The sequence below is a fragment of the Dermacentor albipictus genome, chromosome 6 (genome assembly GCF_038994185.2).
Source record: "Dermacentor albipictus isolate Rhodes 1998 colony chromosome 6, USDA_Dalb.pri_finalv2, whole genome shotgun sequence".
Taxonomy (NCBI): Eukaryota; Metazoa; Arthropoda; class Arachnida; order Ixodida; family Ixodidae; genus Dermacentor; species Dermacentor albipictus.
The window spans coordinates 47360640-47383429 of NC_091826.1; the positions used below are offsets into that span (position 1 = coordinate 47360640).

The 22790-nt window shown below is 47.4% G+C and overlaps 2 protein-coding genes across 6 annotated transcripts in view; one reads left to right on the forward strand and one right to left on the reverse strand.

Annotated features, from left to right (window-relative positions):
- LOC139061057 (uncharacterized) overlaps positions 1-22790 on the reverse strand; it is a 96707-nt gene that overhangs the window by 51588 nt on the left and 22329 nt on the right. The gene's annotated exons all lie outside the window — the stretch shown is intronic.
- Positions 1-22790, forward strand: part of LOC139061053 (serine/arginine repetitive matrix protein 2-like) — a 42193-nt gene that overhangs the window by 11443 nt on the left and 7960 nt on the right. Inside the window, exon 1 of one of the 5 annotated variants that reach the window (XM_070540495.1) lies at positions 12359-12469. The exons of 2 other annotated variants lie outside the window; for them this stretch is intronic. The gene's annotated coding sequence lies outside the window, so the exon portion shown is untranslated. Of the gene's footprint in view, positions 1-12358; positions 12470-13208; positions 13352-22790 lie in introns of those variants that run through there. 2 more of the 5 variants (XM_070540493.1, XM_070540494.1) reach the window with 2 other exon arrangements.

Consider the following 22790-nt stretch of genomic DNA (forward strand, 5'->3'; position numbering starts at 1 on the left):
GGAGGCAAATGTCGCGTGCTGTTCCATTTGCTTTCTTGTCTGCTGGTTGCGAGCTACATGCGGCATTGTTCGCAAGTGCTGAGCAAGATGAGACTGTTTAATACAAGCTACGCTCCAACCATTGGCGTAGCCGGAGGGCAGTTGTGTTCCAACCCCCCGAAATTTTTAGTTTGTATGTACATATGTACACGCACGTATATAAACACACGCACGAACGTGCACATAGGGGGAAGGACCCCCCTCGATCCGCCTAAATAAAATCCAGACTGCGCCCGTGGCTCGAACAGCCCAAAAGTTCGCGTGCAAACCCGAAGTACCTTGGAACAAAAAACAATGCAATGTTTTTCAGCATGCACATGAAGTTTTCTCGCTGAGGCGGGAAGGCAAGAAATGTTTTACGTGATGTTTAAGGAAAACTTCGCATACTTAAGGTGGAGAATTATGTGAGCCCACTTTGGCTGCCGGAACCAGCCGAATAATCGTCGTCGCTAAGTGAACTATCGTTACTGTAGTTATGTCAGTGACCGTTAACAGACCGTCATTTATCACTAATGACCCTATCCGTCGTTCACAGCAGCTTCGCCTTTTCAACATATGCGGTGCAGACACGTAGACTTAAACGTATTTCAAATGTTCATATGCGCACATTTCATGCATAGTCAATTTATACGATTCATTCACACCGCAGGCTAAACAGCTGCTTCGTAGCAGCCAATGTGCAAGTGGAAAAAAATTCAAATTGCAGAAGTTTCTAGATCAAATTTGTTTCGTACAATGGACTGGATTACCTATGGCTGCTGGCAGCAGGGCAAGAGTGCTCGTTCTTGGAGCCTTGGGAGGCAGAATTCAAAGCAACTGGAAAGGCAACAAGCAACTGAGAGTAACAACAGCTTATTTTTATTGCACTAATCACACCAAGATGGCATACATACAAAGTATTCACACATTGCAGACGGCAATATGAGAACACATTTTGTTTTATTTCTTCATATTACTCAGGTGAATTTGCTGTAACACATAGCTTATTAAGAATACAGGCACAATTTTTCATTTCTCATGTCGAGTAAGGCCGATCTAACAAGCAAAATATTGCGGGCGGTAAGTGCCGAAGCTATCACAGCTGTCTAATAAGCTTGAACGTGCGAGGTTTTCGCTGACTACTCAAAAATGAACACTACCACATCGATGAACATTACATAACAATTACAACGCGTACAAAAAAAAATATAAGAAAGCAGAAAAGAGAAAAACCAGGGTGCAGCGGGCAAATTGTACCGGCTAGTATTTACTCCGTTTTGAACACACTGTTCAATACCCGCGTAGTCAGAACAATCGTGCAAGCAACGCAGCGAGTTGGGCGATTTGGCAAGTTGACATTCTTGGCCTATATGTGGAGCGCGGCACGGACGTATCGCTCATTCTTTGTCCCGCATCTCTGTCGCGCTGCACACGCACGCCAAAAATCGTTCGAAAAAGGGAGCGACCTCTCATGCCCGACGCACGCATCTCGGCATTCAAAGTGGTGTTACTCTGTATGAATGCTGCTTTAGTGTAAACAAGGTGAGCGCGCCTCGCATGCCCTGGGGCTCTATTCTGGACACGCATGGCGGCTGCACGGCCGCCATTAGCCGCCATGTTTACTCTCTGATTGGCTGTCGAAAGGTCACGTGTTTTGAAATTTGTGCTGGGAAGCGGAAGTATTACAAAATGCAATTTTGCGTTTTCATCAAGATGACGAAACGTGACGTGGAGCTGCAAATTTTATGGACTAATACATTTTTGTGGTCCTTGGCAGATATATTGTGATGTTAGCGCTTCAAAAAGAATGTGAGCGGTAGCGTGCAGAAGCCAGTGCAATGCATCTGCAATTGCGCGAATATGTGGTGGCGATTCAAGATATGCGCCATGCCAGCTTGCTGATTGGCTGAAGGAATATCTCATGAGGAGCGTCACAGGAAGGGCTGTTTCGTAATCGTCATTTTGACGATGCGTGACGTTGCACTGGGCCGCCATTGCTGAGATTTTCCGCCATAATTTTTGCTGCGACGAGCCGCGCGAATTATGCTAATGAGCAGCCATATGCAATGGCAGCCGAGAGGAATGCGTATCGCCACATTTTCCCCATCGTTTGGCGCCACGAAAATCTTTTGTTCATAACGTGTGCTCATAGTATTTGCATCGCTCTCGGGTGGTGTTGGCATTTGTGTTTGGGGCCATCATTCTTTTTAAAGAACGCGTTTATACAAAATAATATTGGTTGAACATAGCAAACTTTCAGCAATGTTGTCCACTTTTCACTGCTGCATTTGTATTGTAATCGAGATTAATGCCTTTTCGCACAATCAAAAGTTATGACAACGGCCTCTTTCTAATTTATAAAAAGAAATGTACGCAAGGCGGCGCCTTGAAGTTTCCTCCTGCGGTGCGAGTAACCAGCGAAATGAACAAGAGATGGCAGCGCTGGCGCTTGCGTCGCTCTAGTGGATATCTCTGGCGCGCGCAACGCTATCGGTGATATTCGGCCGTTTCTGAGCCAGCCGAGTCGGGCTGAGTCACTTGCGTTTCACGAAATAGCGATAACCTGGCCTAGAACGTGCGCGCATCACCACTGGTAGGTCGCGTATGTTGTCTCAAGCAAGAAAACAAGGGCATTGGCGCCAACATGCGATGACTCATTGCATTTTCCGGGGACACGCATCCTAGCTATTGAAGCAGACGACGGCTTGTACGCAGCAGACGACGGAAGCGCGAAGCGTTTTCGACGGAACAATCATACGCTTTGAGATAGCTGCTTTATTTTTACTGCGGAGGAAAACTGTTTTGCTTTACCGATAACGCTACATTCAGTGCCTTCATTTCAGTTTCTTAGGCGAAACGTCAAGTTGGCGTCACGTTACGTAAGCAAAACTGGGCCACCGGCGCCATTTTGTTTGCGTCGCGCCTACGTCACGCACCGAAGAAAATGGCGGAATGTCGAGAATAGCGCCCCTGGTCCCTTTCGGAGCCGGTTGGTCTCGGCGCATGCGCAGTAGCCATACCAGTTGCCGGCGCACGTCTGTCAGTTCGCCCGGCACCGCGAAAAAAAAAGAAAAGAAAAAAACAACAACGTTGCCACCTTCCGTGCTGTTTGTGCAGTTTGGGTCGCTGCACCCCAATCTGTCGTTTCGTGCTCTTCCTTCCCAAGTCTTTATTTTCCTTTTTTGGCGCAACAATGTATTCTTTAGACCCCGTCGTACTGGAATAAATGCGTCACTGTGACGTGTTTCGTACCACTTAACCAAGGTCCTTGACCTTATCTCGTCGAATACCGTACCTGGGACCCGCAGCCGATGAAATGCGACGCGTGCTCGGCGGTCTGCTGATTGCAATGTCGACGACACTGACAGAAACGACGACGAGTCGGCGTCGCGCGCGTAAAGTTGGCTTCGCAGCGGCGCAGTTGAACATTTGACGTCATATTGCGCCACGTGGTAGCGTTCGGCGAATAGCGGTGCGAGCAGCGCCGGAAAAGTTATGCGCAACACTGCTCCCTGCAGGGGCATATCGTACGTGAATGAGTAAGCAAGCAAGCAAGTAAGTAAATAAATAAGTAAGTAAGTAAGTAAGTAAGTAAGTAAGTAAGTAAGTAAGTAAGTAAGTAAGTACGTGCTTTTATTTCCCCAAAACAACATACATTTGCATATGGACAGGTCTTCAGGAAAAAGGCTGCGTCAGCAGCTTGACTAAGTCCTAAAACCCATTTTATGGCAGCAGCAGGGGGAGCAACAGTGCGTGAGGGAATGATATCAATAAAGCAGAATAAGACGAATAAAATAACGCAACAGAAACAAACAAAAATTGATAAACTAAAGCAAGTTACTTAGCTTACATATTAAGAAATCAGCAGTATGGACTGAAAAATAAACGACGCACATATCAGTCGCGCGTACTAATAACAGATGATGTAGCAAAAGTAATATTGTGATCTGCAAGTACAAAGTATTAAGCATAAAACCAGCGCTAGCAGCAATAATAATTATACAGACTAGTTAACGCAGACTGTAAAAGATCGACATCATCTGCGACCAGCGTGTTGAGCAAGACAGGCAGCGTATAAGCAATCATTTGCTTTCCGCAGTTAGTGCGCCGGTGCATTACGTACCAGTATTATGGAGATCGTGTTTGATAATGGCGCATGTTCTGTTTAAGGTTAGCTATGGAACGGATATACCAATTATTTGATTTACAATCCCTAACGCATACAGGAACACTAAAGGGCATTACCTCCGTGCACCCCCTTTTGGTCTCCCCTTTGTAGCTTCCAGCGGGCGGAAATGAAAGAAGGAAAGCCGCTCATTGGTCAGGTAGCTATTTCTCACATCGCTTCTGCTTGAACGATTCGATTTTTTTCTTTTTTTTGCAGCTGGAGGTAAGTGAGGCGACGAAACCAAACAGTGATGTGATTCTATGATTAGTGAGAAAAGTGTTTCATGACTCATTGTATATGCTCAAGCTACAAATAAATTTTAGCGCTTTGAAAATTGCTACACTTTTATCCGAAACGCTAGGTACTGAAAGCGATAGGAACGTTAAGCGCTACGCTCGAACTTCTTGCATATCATTGTAATACGCCAGTGTCAAAAGGGCATCTTCAGTTGCCATCGACCCATATTGAGATAGAAATTCTCAATCGCGTTTGCTTCTTTTTTCATTTTTTTTTTATTGCGCAAGCTTCTGAAGGCAGCCCGCCGCATTCCAGAATTTTTCGATCCCGAAACGTCTATGGATCGCAACTGAAAAGCGGGCCCCGTGTGACCTGCATGCAACAACGCGCGGGTGCCACACGTCGCGACGCAGCACGGAAATCACCTTCTACTGGACAGCAGGAACAGCACCCCGACAGCTAGCAGGCGTCTCACAACGGCTGGCGAGATGAGAAACGTCGCCTGCGGCGTCGCAGAGCATCGCACGTGAATGGCGCATGAAAATGAGACGGACGGCAAAATAAATCGACGTTTGTCAGTGTCGAGTGAAAAGATTAGAGTAATTTTAGCCTGGCGTTTACTCTCCTTTACTTTAGATTATGGGGTTTTGCGTGCCAAAACCACTTTCCGATTATCAGGCACGTTGTAGTGGAGGACTCCGGAAATTTTGACCACCTGTGGTTCTTTACCGTGCACCTAAATCTAAGTACCCGGGTGTTTTCGCATTTCGCCCCCATCGAAATGCGGCCGTCGTGGCCGGGATTCGATCCCGCGACCTCGTGCTGACTTTTTCTTTCTGACGAGGGTGTGCATGCACACAGCCGCTCAGCCAGAACGCTACTGCGTGCTCGCGCGACTCTCGTGCCAACCCTCGGCAGCAGCTGTCGCGGTTCATTTTCTTTCTGTTTTAGCCGTTTCTAAGCTTGCCCCCCCCCCCCACTTTCTTTTTTTTTCATGCGTGCAAGCTCTATACCATAGTCGGATACAACTCAAGTCTGCAGTGAAGCCCCGCCCACACCCTCGTAACAGCCAGTCACTGTTCCTCCGCGAGGCTGCAAATAGTTCGTACGTCAATCTTTCCCTGTTGCCTAAATAAGGCGGTACACCCACAAATATCCGCATTTCCCTCTCCCTCTGTCAAACTGGCGCGCTACTTGACAAAGAAGTTTGGCAGCGGCTCCTATCAGTCGGCTCGCCCGAGCTGGACACAACAGTTACATTGACCTTTCGAGGCGCTTTCCTGCCTCTAGTTCTCTTTTTTTTTTTTCAATAGACGGGTCCGTGCGGCACGCCGCAAGGATCCGTCATATCACCATTGCTCTTTAATTTAGTTCTACTTGGTCTACCCGAGAAATTAACAGAAATAGAAGGATTATATCAGAGTCTCTACGCGGATGACATCACCCTCTGGGTTCCTGGGGGAGGATGTGACGGTCACGTCGAGCGAACGCTACAGGCAGGAGTAGATGCGGTTCAGAATTACTTGCGTGGAACGGGCCTCAAGTGCTCGGCTACCAAGTCCGAACTCTTACTCTACAAACCCACAAGGAGAGGTCGTAAAACCTTGCTCGAAGAGGAACGGGATTATTCCAAAATACGCATCACATTGGCAGATGGTACTCCCGTACCGCACGTAGAGAAAATTAGAATCCTAGGGTTACACCTGCAGGCAAACGGCCATAACGGAGAGACGGTGCGAATACTTCGTCGTTCGGTAGATGACACGATCCGACTCTTGCATCGCATCACGAATAGACGCAATGGTATGCGTGAAGAGTGCGCGATCCGTCTCGTGCAGGCGTACGCGATAAGCCGCATAACGTATGTTGCCCCCTACCTGAGGTGGATCGGGTCCGAAAAAAACAAACTCGAATGCATGATCCGAAAGGCTTTCAAGAGGGCGGTCGGCGTTCCACTCAACGCGAGCACCGACAAGTTTCTAGAGCTCGGAGTTCACAACTCCCTTAACAAGTTAATCGAGGCGCACGACATTGCACAGTACGAACGATTATCGAGGTCAAAGGCAGGTCGATGCATCCTCGAGTCGCTCAGCATCGCGTACCACACCCAGCATGGAGAAAAGACGGCGGTTCCCGCCTCTGTTCGCGACCGCCTGATCATCCCGCCGCTTCCCAAGAACATGCACCCTACGCACCACACCGGGAGACGCAACAAACGAGCAAGCGACCTACAGACGAAGTTTGGTAACAGCAACGAGGCGGTATACGTAGACGCGGCTCCATATGGAGGAGGGAGAAGCGCACACGCGATAGCGGTTGTAGACCGCTCGGGTAAGTGCCTCGCGAGCACCACGGTGACCACGGGACACACGGAGGCGGCCGAAGAAGCCGCGATAGCCCTAGCACTCGTCGCGGTGCCGAACGCTGCGATCGTGATCAGCGACTCGCAGGCGGCAATCCGCGGCTTCGCGCGCGGTCGTGTCTCGCGGGAAGCGGCCCGCATACTCCAAATTTCTGACGACGGCGACTCGTCATCGCCTTCGCAACGCCAAAATTCTACGGTCTTCCTCCTCTGGACCCCGGCACATACCGATGTTCCGCTCGCGGGCAACGAGGCGGCCCACGCCACGGCTCGAGGTCTCACACGCCGAGCCGTAGCTGATTATGTGGCCGCCTCCGCCCCCGAGAGCGGGGCATCGGATCTGCCGGATCGGGACACTACAACAGAAACACAACAAGAAGCACACTGGGCGTGGGGCGATCGCCTAACCACGTTCAGAGACCTCACCCAACACTACAGACTCGAAAGACGCACATTCCCGCCACCGCACGACAAATTGAACAGGAACGAGGCCGTAACGTTGCGCTTGCTCCAAACACACACTTACCCTAGCCCCGCTATCTTACACCACTGCTATCCGCGTTTATATTCAACAGACGCGTGTAAAACATGCGGACAGAGAGCAACGCTGCGACACATGCTCTGGGAGTGTGCCGGCAACAACGGCAATCAGACCAGCTCCGTTAGCGACGCGTCCATAATCGCGGCCGTTGCCAGGGTGGGAGAAGGCTCGAGCTCTCTTCTTCCCGACGCCGCCCCGGATGCGGGAGCCGCCGGGGACCTTCTCCGTAGGCGTCGCCGCCGCTGGGAGGCGGCTATCAGAAGTTCAGAGCTGGCAGACCAGCTCTGGGCTGTCCGGCAAGCCGAAGATGCCGCTCGAGTCCAAGGACTTCGAGCCGTCACCTGAGGCCACCACAGCAAGCACTGCCGGACTATTCTGTATTAAAGTTTCTTCTTCTTCTTCTTCAATTATGCTTCCAAGCTGAGAAGGTGTGCAGCGTACCTTGCCCGGGACAGTGGGCCAACTTTCTATGAGGTTTGTAAGATACTACAATTCTAGCGCGCTGAAACGCTTCAGTAAGGTATTCTTATGAGTACTATTTAACTGACCTACATAGTTTAAGCCTCTATCGTGCATCACCCACAACATAGTGATTATTTCATTCAATAATATAAACGAGGTGCCTTCTTTCGTTCACTGGGCATACCGAAAAAACAACATACACGATTAGTGAAAAACGTGTATGTTGTCGATTATTCTCTACCCATCAGTAAAATTGCTTTTACCGACAACGCTTTCACGACGTGGCACAACACTGATGTACCAGCTGCGCGTAGGAATAGCCTTTCCTAACTCACACAGCTATCGCATTGGAATGACCGCCTCGTCCATGTGGGCTAAGTGCATGCGTGAAGAGACCACCGATTGTCTCCAGTGCCACTGATCTCGCTTGCATAAAAAACAGCAGGCTATTCAGCGTGCCTTGAATAGACAGGACGATCGGCAATCTACAGAAGCATATGTCTTGGGAGCGTGGCCTCACAGCTCATCAGCCCAGAAAGCTAATCGAGCTCTTCTACATTTTCTGAAGGCGAGAGGCTTGAGTGTCCGACTTCAGATACGCTGTACCTGGCTTCATCATCATCATCATCATCATCAGCCTGGTCACGCCCACTGCAGGGCAAAGGCCTCTCCCATATTTCTCCAACAACCCCGGTCATGTACTAATTGTGGCCATGCCGTCCCTGCAAACTTCTTAATCTCATCCGCCCACCTAACTTTCTGCCGCCCCCTGCTACGCTTCCCTTCCCTTGGAATCCAGTCCGTAACCCTTAATGACCATCGGTTATCTTCCCTCCTCATTACATGTCCTGCCCATGCCCATTTCTTTTTCTTGATTTCAACTAAGATGTCATTAACTCGCGTTTGTTCCCTCACCCAATCTGCTCTTTTCTTATCCCTTAACGTTACACCTATCATTCTTCTTTCCATAACTCGTTGCGTCGTCCTCAATTTGAGTAGAACCCTCTTCGTAAGCCTCCAGGTTTCTGCCCCGTAGGTCAGTACTGGTAAGACACAGCTATTCTACACTTTTCTCTTGAGGGATAATGGCAACCTGCTGTTCATGATCTGAGAATGCCTGCCAAACGCACACCAGCCCATTCTTATTCTTCTGATTATTTCCGTCTCATGATCCGGATCCGAAGTCACTACCTGCCCTAAGTAGATGTATTCCCTTACGACTTCCAGTGCCTCGCTGCCTATTGTAAATTGCTGTTCTCTTCCGAGACTGTTCAACATTACTTTAGTTTTCTGCAGATTAATTTTTAGACCCACTCTTCTGCTTTGCCTCTCCAGGTCAGTGAGCATGCATTGCAGTTGGTCCCCTGAGTTACTAAGCAAGGCAATATCATCAGCGAATCGCAAGTTACTAAGGTATTCTCCGTTAACTTTTATCCCCAATTCTTCCCAATCCAGGTCTCTGAATACCTCCTGTAAACACGCTGTGAATAGCATTGGAGAGATCGTATGTCCCTGCCTGACGCCTTTCTTTATTGGGATTTTGTTGCTTTCTTTATGGAGGACTACGGTGGCTGTGGAGCCGCTATAGATATCTTTCAGTATTTTTACATACGGCTCGTCTACACCATGATTCCGTAATGCCTGCATGACTGCTGAGGTTTCGACATAATCAAATGCTTTCTCGTAATCAATGAAAGCTATGTATAAGGGTTGGTTATATTCCGCACATTTCTCTATAACCTGATTGATAGTGTGAATATGGTCTATTGTTGAGTAGCCTTTACGGAATCCTGCCTGGTCCTTTGGTTGACAGAAGTCTAAGGTGTTCCTGATTCTATTTGCGATTACCTTAGTAAATACTTTGTAGGCAACAGACAGCAAGCTTATCGGTCTATAATTTTTCAAGTCTTTGGCATCCCCTTTCTTATGGATTAGGATTATGTTAGCGTTTTTCCAAGATTCCGGTACGCTCGACGTTATGAGGCATTGCGTATACAGGGTGGCCAGTTTCTGTAGAACAATCTGCCCACCATCCTTCAACAAATCTGCTGTTACCTGATCCTCCCCAGCTGCCTTCCCCCTTTGCATATCTCCCAATGCTTTCTTTACTTCTTCCGGCGTTACCTGTGGGATTTCGAATTCGTCTAGACTATTTTCTCTTCCATTATCGTCGTGGGTGCCACTGGTACTGTATAAATCTCTATGGAACTCCTCAGCCACTTGAACTATCTCATCCATATTAGTAATGATATTGCCGGCTTTGTCTCTTAACGCATACATCTGATTCTTGCCAATTCCCAGTTTCTTCTTCACTGTTTTTAGGCTTCCTCCGTTCCTGAGAGCATGTTCAATTCTATCCATATTATACTTCCTTATGTCAGCTGTCTTACGCTTGTTGATTAACTTCGAAAGTTCTGCCAGTTCTATTCTAGCTGTAGGGTTAGAGGCTTTCATACATTGGCGTTTCTTGATCAGATCTTTCGTCTCCTGCGATAGTTTACTAGTATCCTGCCTAACGGAGTTACCACCGGCTTCCATTGCATACTCCTTAATGATCCCCATAAGATTGTCGTTCATTGCTTCAACACTGACTTATTACCTGGCTTATTGCATGTGAAACTGTCATCAAGACTCGAGTCTTCTCTTTCTTTCACTCCCCCTCCCCTTACCCACGTGCAGGGTAGCAAACTGGTAGCAAAGTGCACTTGACCTTTCTTTCTTTCCTCCCTTCTCCTTCCTCTCTCTGTGTAGTGATTTTTCAACCAAGTGCGCGAAACATTTCCACGCACTGCACAAGCACATTATCATTTGGAACTGTCGCATCTATAACATGACATTGTGTTGGATAACATCAATTGGCAATGTCATTTAAAGCCAGAAGCACGAAGTTTAGGCAAATCCTCGTGCTAACCTTCACCGCAATGCTGGATGAACCGCAATGCTTGCAGCTCACGAAGACGCTAGCGCCGCATTTCCCCACAGCGATTTGTGTCAGAAACTCTATACGCTGGGAACATAGCCTCTGGGATCGGGCAGTTCAGCGGGCGCTCGTCAATCTCGGATGCCATGCTTGGAAAACGGCAGCTCATCCCATTCTGAGCCTGCTTGTGCCATCTACGAAGGCGGCGTTCGTGTCCACTACGTAAATACTGGGAACTATACCAACGCTGTAGCGTTACGCCCTCTACCTTGTAAGTCTACCGATGCGGTGTTGTTGGCAGCCTGCAGAGAAAAAAAACTAACAAAAGACATAATCAGTTCGTATTTTTGTGACGTCACTCTGAGCAGAAAGGTGAGACGCCGCACGGGCTGCTGACTACGTATTTTAATGCGATAGTGGACAACAGAAACATGAAATAAATTTCAGACTGTATTCATAAAACGCAGTAAAAATAATAAAGAAAACCTTCACCACTTACTTTTCTCAGATGCATTGCCGTGGTGTTCTAGTTCTGGCTTGTATTTGTCTGGCTGTGCTCCTGTTAGCTATGCTTAACCTGACAACATTGAAGCAAAAGGCTGCAGCGCGGAAGGGCGCTGCAGCCTTTATATATATATATATATATATATATATATATATATATATATATATATATATATATATATATATATATATATATTATAGCTGGGCCATAAAACGGACGAACACAAAAAACAAGAGATGAAGAAGCTCGTTTTTCCAACAGAGAAATAAAAAGGAAGAAGCGAATTAAGACGTCCGCACAGAAATCTTAAGTATCGCGGAGAGCTGCCTGTGGAAACAGCGGTAGACGCGCCGCCTCGTGCAAGGTTTTCCAGACACTTCAGTAGCACCTATTGTATCAATATTTATGACCTGTACAAGCGCTTGCCTCATTTGCTATTGTGTTATTGTTCTCATCAGCAATATCAACCAGCGCTCCCATGCTAGAAATCCGTGAGCCTGGACGTTATTGCGCAAGGCCGAAAAATAAAGAAGAAAGAAAAAAATCTTTCAATTGGCTTTGTGTGGCAATTTTGAAGACTAGACACACACACACACACACACACACACACACACACACACACACACACACACACACACACACACTCACGCGCGCGCGCGCGCACGCACGCACGCACACACACACACACACACACACGCACGCGCGCACACACACACACACACACACACACACACACAGAGAGAGAGAGAGAGAGAGAGAGAAAACAACATTAGACCGAGGCTCACGCAATAAACAGACGTCATGGCCCGCATGCCTATCAGTGCGCGATAGGCAAGCGGTAGTTTCTAGCCGCCTGGCGCTTTGAGGAGAGTGTGGAAATAGGGCCTTACTGAGAGCCATATCCAAGGAAGAGGGAACTAAATATGGCGAGAGCATTGCGTCACGCCAGGCAGCCCTCTCCGTGAAGCCACTCCCTTCACCTTTTCTCTCTCTCTCTAAAAAAAAGAAGAAAGCAAGCTGGCCTCACACGTGACTTTGAGCTCGGCGGACCGTCGGCGCTGTGTGCTTGGCTGCCGGTAGGTTTTAATAGACGCTCACTTGTTCGGATGCATTGCTAGCCGCTTTGTGCGCACTTTCTCCGGGTGTGCTTTTGCAACTTTTGTCGTGTATTTCAACGTACAGCTACATTTACCGTCTTCGTTGCGAAGTACGATTGCTGCGCCACTGCACATTGCTGCCGCACCCGTTGTCCTTCCGTAAGAGCGTGCGTTGAACGGCGTTGCAAGACCATAAAACTTACCGTGGTGTGACCACGGTATGCGCCAACAGTTTTTTTTTTTTTTGTGGCGCTTCACTGTTGCTACGCAGCGCTCCCACATAGTTCCTTTCTTCCTCCATGTTAGCGGAGAGCGGGCGTGACGGTGAGCTACCGCGAAACTTAGTCACATTCGTGAGTGATACCGGCAACCATGTGCATATAGTATTCACACGAAGCATAACACCAAGAGTCAAGGGTCAACACGCCGATAAGGTCCCACAAGAAAGAAAAAAAAGAAGGAAGATAGACTACTGGATTCCGAGGAGTTCGGCGTTCCGAAATAGGCTGTTTGACGTCATGCTTCTTCCTCCCTCCCCCCCCCCCCCTCGATTTTTGTTCCTCTTTTTCTTTTGACTGCGCGCCGAGTTTCTTCGCTTTCGCAAGCATTTCGGCGACCATCTGCACCCGCGTAGGAAGCGCAGTTTATTGTTCATCTTCAGCTCGCAAGCCTAATAAAACACAGGTGCGCATTCGGCCACTTAAGTTGACTGTAAAAGTTATTCAGTCCAAAGCTTACAGCTGATTAACATGTTTAAAAAAGAAGAAATGTGTTTTTCTCTCTCTTTCGTTTTCTTTTGCAAGCAGCAGATTTCGCTCGAGCGTTCTTAGCCGCCCATTGTTCACACTCTCCGCGCCGTTCGCAATGTTTATTCTCCTGTCGTCGGAAACTGTGGGAGCTGCAATTCATTCCCGATAGAAGGCTTTCGTGCCGGAGCGATCGAATGGCCGGAAATGCCGTTTCAAGTGGGCAATATCGAAACGGCGCATTGAAAACGTAAACGGACCAATCCTAAAATGTAAGAAGTTGTTTTGTTAATCCGTAAGTAGAGAATGTTCGAACACCTACGAGTGTACGGTACTTCGGTGAAAGGAATGCTCAGAGCTTGCTCTAGATGATTCAATGTCAGAGTGGGTTGGCACGTATACCTTAAGTGCTCAGAACAGCATTGAACGGTGTTGCTGCGCCGATTTCTCCGAGTTATTCTCCTCATGTGGGAACTTTGCCGCAGTTTTCGACAAGTTTACACGTCACACGGCCTTCGAACAGGTGACGACTAAGGGGGAAGGCGTAGGTATTCGTTCGGCCCGTAATAGTATGATTCCTTGAGTTGATTATAATCTCGTATCTGGCAACTCTCCCGAATTTGTAGAGTTTAAGCCTTTGGGGGCTCGCACTGCGGTTTTACAAATGTTATTTCAAGTTTTACAAAAAAGAAAATGAAATAGCTAAACGTTCTGTTCGCGAAAGCATTTTAAAGATGTTTAAGGATGGGGCGAGCAAGATTGTCAAAAAGAAAGATGCATACAAGTAAAACAGATTTAAATTGTATACGTGCGTCCGGCCTTTTGTGGGAATGAAACGCACTAAACGGCTTCGATCAAGTTCCATTCCGACTACTTCCTCAAGCAGCGTAAACTGGCAGAAGGAAAGTCTCTAAAGAAGTCGCCCTAAACTAAAAAAAAAAGAAAAAAACGTTGTATTGCTTGCAATTTCCCGCTGTGCCTATAGCTTGCTGCTCCTTATTTGCTGCGTATGAAATGTGCGTGTAATCGTAAATAAAGTAGTGTATGCATCCCACAAATGATGCGTGCTCGTGTCCGACGTAACCAAAAATGCTTGCTGCATCCTTCTCCCCACCCTCCGACCTCTTCCTTTGTCTTCTAGTTGACTGCTTTTGCGATTTTTTAAAGCTCGCATGTCGGCGGGTAGGAAATAGGTGGTGTCCGAGACCACGCCCCGCAGGGTAGCGCCCTCTGTATTCAACAGGCGGGCACGGAACGCTACGCTTTAGAAGAATTAACGCTTTGCTGTCCTTTGCGAAAGAGGCAGGCGTCCTTCCTTTCATCTGATCCCTTACCCCTATCTTAGGCCACGGGCAGCCCCTTCTATATAAAAGTTTCAATCAATCAATCAATCAATCAATCAATCAATCAATCAATCAATCAATCAATCAATCAATCAATCAATCGATCGATCGATCGATCGATCGATCGATCAATACCGGTTGAATGCGGCGAGAGCGATTTTGAGAGCCGGAAATCCGTCATAGACGTCGAGTTTTGGACACCGCCTTTTTGCATCGGTCTTCAGGACAGCCGGCGGAAAATATTCCGAGACGCAAATATGGAGTTCCTTCTAATGAGATTCATCCTTGCAGGCGTTGATGTGACGTTACACTCGGTGACGAAAGAATTCACTACAAGCTCCACTCACAAAACGTGGAACGCATTTGTAATCGTCATATATATAGTGACAGAGAAAGGTGAAGCCAGCGCTTGCACCTCCCCCCTCCCCCTACTTTACCTCTAAGGAAGCAGCGCCAGCTAGAATCCGGTCACAACTAAAGTGCTTTGGCTCTGGTTATGTAACGGTAGTTTTATTGCAAAATAAAAAAAGCATTGTCGCTAGCTAAAAGAATCGCTGCCGCCCAACATTGATGTCAGGTTATTTTATGAAATTGGTCAAGACGTTACTGTTCCGACCCGTAGCCGGTGACAGAAAGTTGGATCTGTACGGAGAAATCTGCTGTCTGCGGAGAAATCTGCCCGTGCTAACGGAATGCGCGTTACCATCTCTGCGGTAGTATACTCGGCAATAACCAATTAGTTCTGGCTTGGGTCGTGCCTCCAATGCCATGTAAAAGACCCAAACCAAAGGAAACACTTCGTACCTCAAGGTTTTTTTTTTTGCACTTGAAAATCTGAAAAAAAAGAAAATACTTACAGCCCGAGCTGCGCCTCGACAGGTGCGTAACGTGTGCTTCTAGAAGGCGCTGACAAAGTCGACTTTGACTAGAATAACCTAGCGCAACGTAAAGTAGACGGACCACTTTCCAGCAAAATGAATAAAAGAGAACTCCAACAAAGGAACCAAAAAAATCAATCACTAATTATTGCTGCACTGTTTTATACTGAATCGCGGGACATGCCTCTGCATATTCACAGTCACATGAATTCATATTCAATGGAGCATACAAATGCTCGCATAACCCCTGCAGTTAACTTACTAATTACCATACAAACTCATTAACGACACCAGATACTCGAACCACAACCTTCTGCATGCATCACATATACTGTGTATGTGTATATGTGTTCAAAACAAATAATAATAATAATAATAATAATAATAATAATAATAATAATAATAATAATAATAATAATAATAATAATAATAATAATAATAATAATAATAATAATAATAATAATGCATCCAGTCGTTTCTGTTTGGTGAACCACTACACGTCTTAACTTCAGTCTACTTGCCTCATTCCGATTTAGTGTGCACACGTTCAACATGCACCCATTTCTACGTTTCTCTAAGACATTTCACCAAGTCATAACACAACCAGCTGTAGATAGCTCACATATACACACAAATTTGTTTGTTTAAGTACAATGGACCACCACAACACCCGCATTCCCTTCAGTCTAGTTAGACCGTTCTTACTTAGTGTACTCATATTTACCATGCACGCAACAGTAACTGTCTCTAAGGTACCTTACTAAGTCAAAGAGGACAAAGCATTCACTACAACTACCTCTATCAAGCTTGAGCTAACGAATCTTTGTGGCCGTTTCGCATTCTGAAGGTCCTGGGGTCTGTTTCCACCGAAACCCCAATTTTATTTTTGCTCAATTACTTTCCTTTGGTTACAGGAACCTCCTTAAGAAATTAAGCGTCGATGCCAACATTCCTTAACCATTTGAGGAATTTTATTGATTCTTTTATTGATTCTTGATTCACGTTCAACACACCGCCGACGATGCCGGATTTTCTGCGTATAGCAGCGCCCTTAAAGCTTTCGCTTTAGAAACATTTAGCGAAAGACATTAAAATGACGTTTCGGCTCCCATAGGCCAGGCTTGTTCACAGGCTCCCGTGTGGGAGACCGCTTCCTAACCAGGCAGGATTCGGTCAAACGCTGGATTTCACTTTCCAGCGAAAGGCTAGAGGCCTCCTCGAGCGGCATGTACTATCGGCATGTACTACAATGTATTATCAAAGTACTTTAGCCGCATTTTTTTTATGTGCTTGAGGTTTGTTTCCAGCGCAGCGCCATTGCAGGCACTGGCGTGCCTATATTCAGCCGTGTCACGATATCGCTGCATCGTCAGTCGCAGTTCACGTAGCAGTCGGTTAGGCGCTGAATTGGGAAACCTGCGGTAGTCACGTCGTTATGTCTCGTCACAAAAAGAAACAGCAAATAAATTCCAGGGTCCGTATTCGCAACCAAGCCTTACGCCAATATTCTTCGTAAGAAAGCACTGCAACCAATCCGGACGCTGGACATATATTTAGCGAAGACGACCAGCCAATAGCGAAGAGCCCCTTACGGGCTTTGCGAGTGCAGCCACAGTTTCGCCCTAACGTCAAGCACTGAAATCGATAACAATGTTTAGGCGTGGCGTTCGAGCCCCTTCTCGTGGTGTTCTAAGCGATACGGGGAGGCGACATGGCGCAGCAATGCAGCGCGCGGGAGAAAACTGCTCGCAGGAACGGCGCCCTGTGGCAGACACCCGGCGTTTCGCAAAGCTGGCGCATGATCATAGGAAAGCTATCGGCGGTGTTACAGGCGTCTCCCACGTCGACGGTGCCAGAGATGGGGATCGCCGGCAAACCATCCACGTTTGCCAGCACCTCCTCCGTGAAACGATCGGAGAGATTTACCCCCGTATACATAAATGCGTCTAAAGTTGAAGCCTGCGCTTGAATTGATTGAAATGACGCCTGTCGTGAACACACCCAAGGAAACGCAATGAGCGTCTTGGGCGCGTCCGCACCGGGCGTCGTTCATATCAAATGAAGCATGGGCTTCAATTTGAGATGCATTTACGTATACGGGGATTAGTCTATGCGCGCACATATCTGGTAATATCTGGTCGGCAGGAGCGCTATTCTGTGGGCGCGTGTGGCGGTCACCCAAGCTGTGGTACAACAAGAACGCTCGACTGGGCCATGCAGCTGGAATATACATAGCGGGACGATGTGGCTGCTTGTCGTCGTCATATTTTTGTAACCAAACGCACTGCGTACGTCTGGAGACCTTCTGACGTTGACCCCACCCATGGGTGCGCATGCGCGGTCGACACCAGGGGGACCGCGCGACAGGACCGAACGGCGCATGCGCACCTCAGACGTCATTATAACTGGAAAAAGAAAATGAAAAGAAACAAGTGACATCGGCAGATGTATGCCAATGCAAGCATCTCGGATGCCAAATACATGTAGCGAATTTCGGTAATGGAATTGTCGCAACCTTAGGAGTCCTTCTGCTGTAGAACTCCCGTTAACAGATACGGTGTAAACCGATTTACACCCTTGAAGGTCCTAAGGGTGCAAATGGGTCTTTAACTCACACCCTTATACTCGTAAGAGATTGTAAGGCTGCGATTTATAGACAGAAGGCACTCTTACGGGTGCGGATTAGTTGACAGTGCATCGCCGTAAATGATAAAGTGATGCGCAGGATTCTCGCGGTGCGATTCCAAAAGTAATGTCAGAAATACGTCGCCCGCGGCGTCTCCTGTAGGATTCAAGGCTACGGGCTGATTTGATGCCCCCGCATCCGCTAGCGTATTAGTGTGGCTTGAAACGCGATCTCCGCGCTCCCAGGTATTCAGCAATTAAGCTCGTATTACCGTAAGTTCCTTTGTGACCACCGCTGTTGCAACAGTTTCTACGTGTACTAATTACCATTTATGCTGTTCTTACAACCGGAGGTTCACTTGCGAATCAGAATGAATTATTTCATTGTAATCAGATGGTTTTACGCGTGCATTGGCAGCAGCGAACCTACGATTCCAAGAAACTCCCGCTTCCGTGCCTCCTGATTGCTAAAAAAAAAAAAATCACTTCAAGCAGCCATTTGATCACATCCATCACGAATTCCTTACCAGCAAACTAGAAATATCTGGCATCAGGGGTGCAGCGCTTGAACTAATTATGTTTGAGCAGCAGACAACAATCTGTATTAACACATTTGCTTCTTGAACTCTTCGAATATTAACCGCAGTTCCGCAAGGGAACATTCTTAGACTACCACTATTCAACTTAAATGTTAGCGACACTGTTGTCACTCGACCAGAAGTAAGATTTATAGTTTATGCCGATGACTTCAGCGTATTCTTATCTTCTATCTACGTGTCACTCTACCCTAATCGATGCGGCAAATAAACTTTGCCCACCTTGCCTGCTTGGTCGCAAGAAGCTTCTCATAGATATTATTATCTGTGCCAAATATGGAGGTATCCAGTGGAATAATTAATTACTCTTCAATGATATTCTTGTAGAAGTAAATAGTATCAATGTTTTATGTGTACACGTTTGAAAGAGTTTACGATGGGACCAACATATAAATTTTGTATTTCCGAAACTACGCCCTATTACGGGAATGCTAAACAACAGAAATGTATGTTTTACCGACGAGGGATAAAAATACTAATTTATCGTACTCTGCTGGTTTCGTACATCAGTTATGCGCAACTCATTCGGAAAATCGCACCTCGACGGTAGTCGCAATATTGTTTTCTTGGAAAAGTAGACAATGCGCATGATAGCAACCATCACACATACACACCACACTGGGAATATTTTTAAGCGTTATAGCCTAGCGACAATGCTCTGTCGATATGATGAAATTCATCTGCGAACACTAATCTGAAGCGTACGATACTAAGAAAGCACGTATGGATATATTTCTAGTAAGATGTTTAATGCATTTTACACAGTACCCGAAATTCATGTTCGTGGAATGTCGCCGTTGATGACAAAATATGGTGTACAAATGATTCTAAACGCTCTAATCCGACTTCTGAACTCTTAAAATGCATCTGGTATTTGACATTGAACTCTTCACCACATCTCAGCTCACAGAGCTTCACCGATATTTAATTTAGTGTTTCATTATATGTCATACGTCTACTCTTATGTCTTTCAATCTACAGTATCCTGTCTCAGTCATGCTTTGGCATTATGTAAAATTTGTGTACTGCGTAAAATTTGTGTCCAGATTAAAAAAAAAGAGAGAATGCTGGCTCTCCCGTAATCGAGAGTAGATGTAAGCATGAAACGTCTACCGGAAAAGCAGATTGGTTGCAGATGACACTAGCCACAATCTTAAGATATGTGTGGTGCGCGTTCGCAACGGTACACGCCACCACACGACACCGCACCACGCTATACTGTGCACTGGTCCGTATGGACGCAATAGTTTCCTGTCACCAACAGAGCCTCATTGCGCGTCTCGTCCCGGTCAAACATCCATCCGCGGATCGCCGGACGCCACTATACTCCTTTCCATACACAGTAGTCAACGCTGTGGAGGCTAGAGAGACTTCTTGCAGCGGCTTCGCACGCACTTGGAGATAGTTCGATGCTTTTTATGCGAATCATACTAGCCGCACAACCACGCTCTTCCTTGCTGCACCGCGCGCGGCCGCGTAGCTACCATATGACGTCATAACAGCTGCAAAAGCGGAGGCTCAACTCGTGCGCTCGCTTGCGTCCGCGTAGCTACATAGCCGGGTCTCAGCTCGTGCGCTCGCCTGCATGAGTTGTTTCTTCGTCTAGCCGAACCAAATATAGCCAAGCAACAGCAGTTCACCAAGCTAAACAGTGGTTCAACAACTAAAATAAAAGCTAGTATGCTTCGCATCCTGGGCTTAACCTTAGCTAAGCCACAGCCATTTCTTTATCGCAATTGCGCGCAACTGCTTTTTATATAGAATCAGTATCGAACGAAACAAGTTTAAACCCTTAGAAACTTACACACTGCGGTACACGGCTGCTGATGCGTTGTTATAGGTCATTTTCATTTTTGTTGTTCTTTTCGGGCGTTTTAGTTGCAACCCGCCGCGAGCAGCCTCACGTGCATTATGCTCGCGCGAGCGAACGCTGTTGGCGGCGCAGCGAAGCGTGAACGGAACGCGCTGAGCGATATCTTTTCTTGACCGAACTTCTTGCGTAGCTTCCGCAGCGTTGACTGCTATGTATGCAACGCGTGCTATGTATTTGCTGTTTGCATGCAGACTCCCTAGACTCCCTAGACTCTCTACCGGCTTGGACATTGCCGGTGCGCCCGACGGGCCGCGTACCTCGCGCATGCACCGCTGGCGTTGAAAAGAGAGCAGGCAATTCTACCCGCCGTGGTTGCTCAGTGGCTATGGTGTTGGGCTGCTGAGCACGAGGTCGCGGGATCGAATCCCGGCCACGGCGGCCGCATTTCGATGGGGGCGAAATGCGAAAACACCCGTGTACAGATTTAGGTGCACGTTAAAGAACCCCAGGTGGTCGAAATTTCCGGAGTCTTCCACTACGGCGTGCCTCATAATCAGAAAGTGGTTTTGGCACGTGAAACCCTGTAATTTTTTTTTAGAGCAGGCAATTCTGTGCCAGCACCAAAAGATGAGAATCAAGAGTGTATAGCGCCCTGTATCTTCCTTTGGAGCGTCGCCAATTGAATATGAGAAATAAGACTTCAGCGTACTAGAAGTTACAGCTTGAGTGATATTGTGAAGAAACATTGGGAAGAACTCGGAAGCAGTATTCCTTGGTAACTTGTTTGGGAAGTAACGAGCGTATGTAATGCCATCTCGACTGGTTGCCCGGATGATCTCGTCTTGTTCTCGTAACTTACCCGGATGTTCTCGTTTGAGTGCCCGGATAACGGGTCTGGCTTATCGATAAGCTCAAGGTCAATAGAAGGTCGCCGACAGCGCGAGCTAAAAGCATTTCATGCTTAAAAACAGGTAACACTCGGGGCCTGATTCACACAGTCTTCAAACGCCCCGTCCTGTCACTAGCATGACACCGACGTTCGTCATGAAGGAGCTTTTCCTCGCCGGTTTTTTTTCTTATAACTGGGACGACAGTGCTCATTAGGAGCATAGGTCCACCTCACCGGCGTCCCGTTCTTTTATGCGAAGCATATTACGAGAGCTCAACCCAGCTCCTCAGGCGCGGCGGTGTCGCCTTCAGTGACCTTTGACCCCATGCCATACCACGTGACACCGTGACGTCATGACAGAGGAGAAACGACAGAGGAGAAACTCGCGCCGTCGCTCGCGGCGTCGCGGCGGTATATAAGCAGGTGCGCTTGTTTCTAGGTGGCTTTGGCTCAACTCTTGCAAGATGGGCTGGGTGGGAATCGAACAGAGTGTGAGATGGAGACGCTACCACTGAGCCACGAGTACGATGCTTCAAAGCGGTACAAAAGCGCCTCTAGTGAATGCGGTGTTGCCTTAGAAATGAGCTGTTTCTAAGGCTCAGGCGTGCGTCGCTTGCTCAGGCGCACATTTCGTTGCCGCGCCGAACGCGGCGTTGCTCGACGCTCACCGCGTCCGATGCGGGGCGCGTAGTCGCTGCGCCGTAGCCCATTGTCTTACACCCCTTGGCAGGTCGACGGGAACGCTGTCGCGTTCCACTCTTGAAGGCGAAGCAGAGTAACGCATGAGTTGTTTCTTCGTCTAGCCGTACCAAATATAGCCAAGCAACAGCAGTTCAACAGGCTAAACAGTGGTTCAACAACTAAAATAAAGGCTAGTATGCTTCGCATCCTGGGCTTAACCTTAGCTAAGCCACAGCCATTTTTTCTTTTCTTTTTTCCTTTTTTTTTATGAAGAAACTGGCGAGAAACAGCTGTGTCACGCCGGACGCTGGTCCCGTTACGGTGAGTTTGATGACTGTGTGGATCCGGCAATCAGAGCAAAACCACGGCGGCAAGCACGATTGTAGGTCGTCGAAATCTAATGACAGATGAAGCGCGTCGGCTTTTCAGACTTAACTCATCGTGCATTCCAGCGTATTCGCTGTTGCTTAGGTACGTTCTAAAAAAACACACCACTATGCCCATGAAGGCACACAATTTGATTAGGAAAGATGTTTTCGCCGGAGAATAGGTGACGACATTCGAGTAAGTTCTGACACACAAAAGGCGCGCCTGGCACCGACCGATAACTCTGTAACGTTGGTTAGCCGGTGAGAAACAATCGCAGGAGAAAGACGGCCCCCCTTCAGAGGAAAACCATCGTCTCGATGCTGTAAACAGAACACGAAAAATGAAAGCTGCTTAAAAAAACGAAACTAATAAAAAAGTCAGAATTGAAAGATTTCACAGTTAGTTATAGCGCGTAAAATGACTTTACACACACTATGCCGACGACTTCAGGTCGTACTTGGCGCTGATGCGACTGCGCGACAGCGTCGGGCACGAACTCGAATAGTTCGGTGCACCATGACGTCGGCTAATCTTGTACGT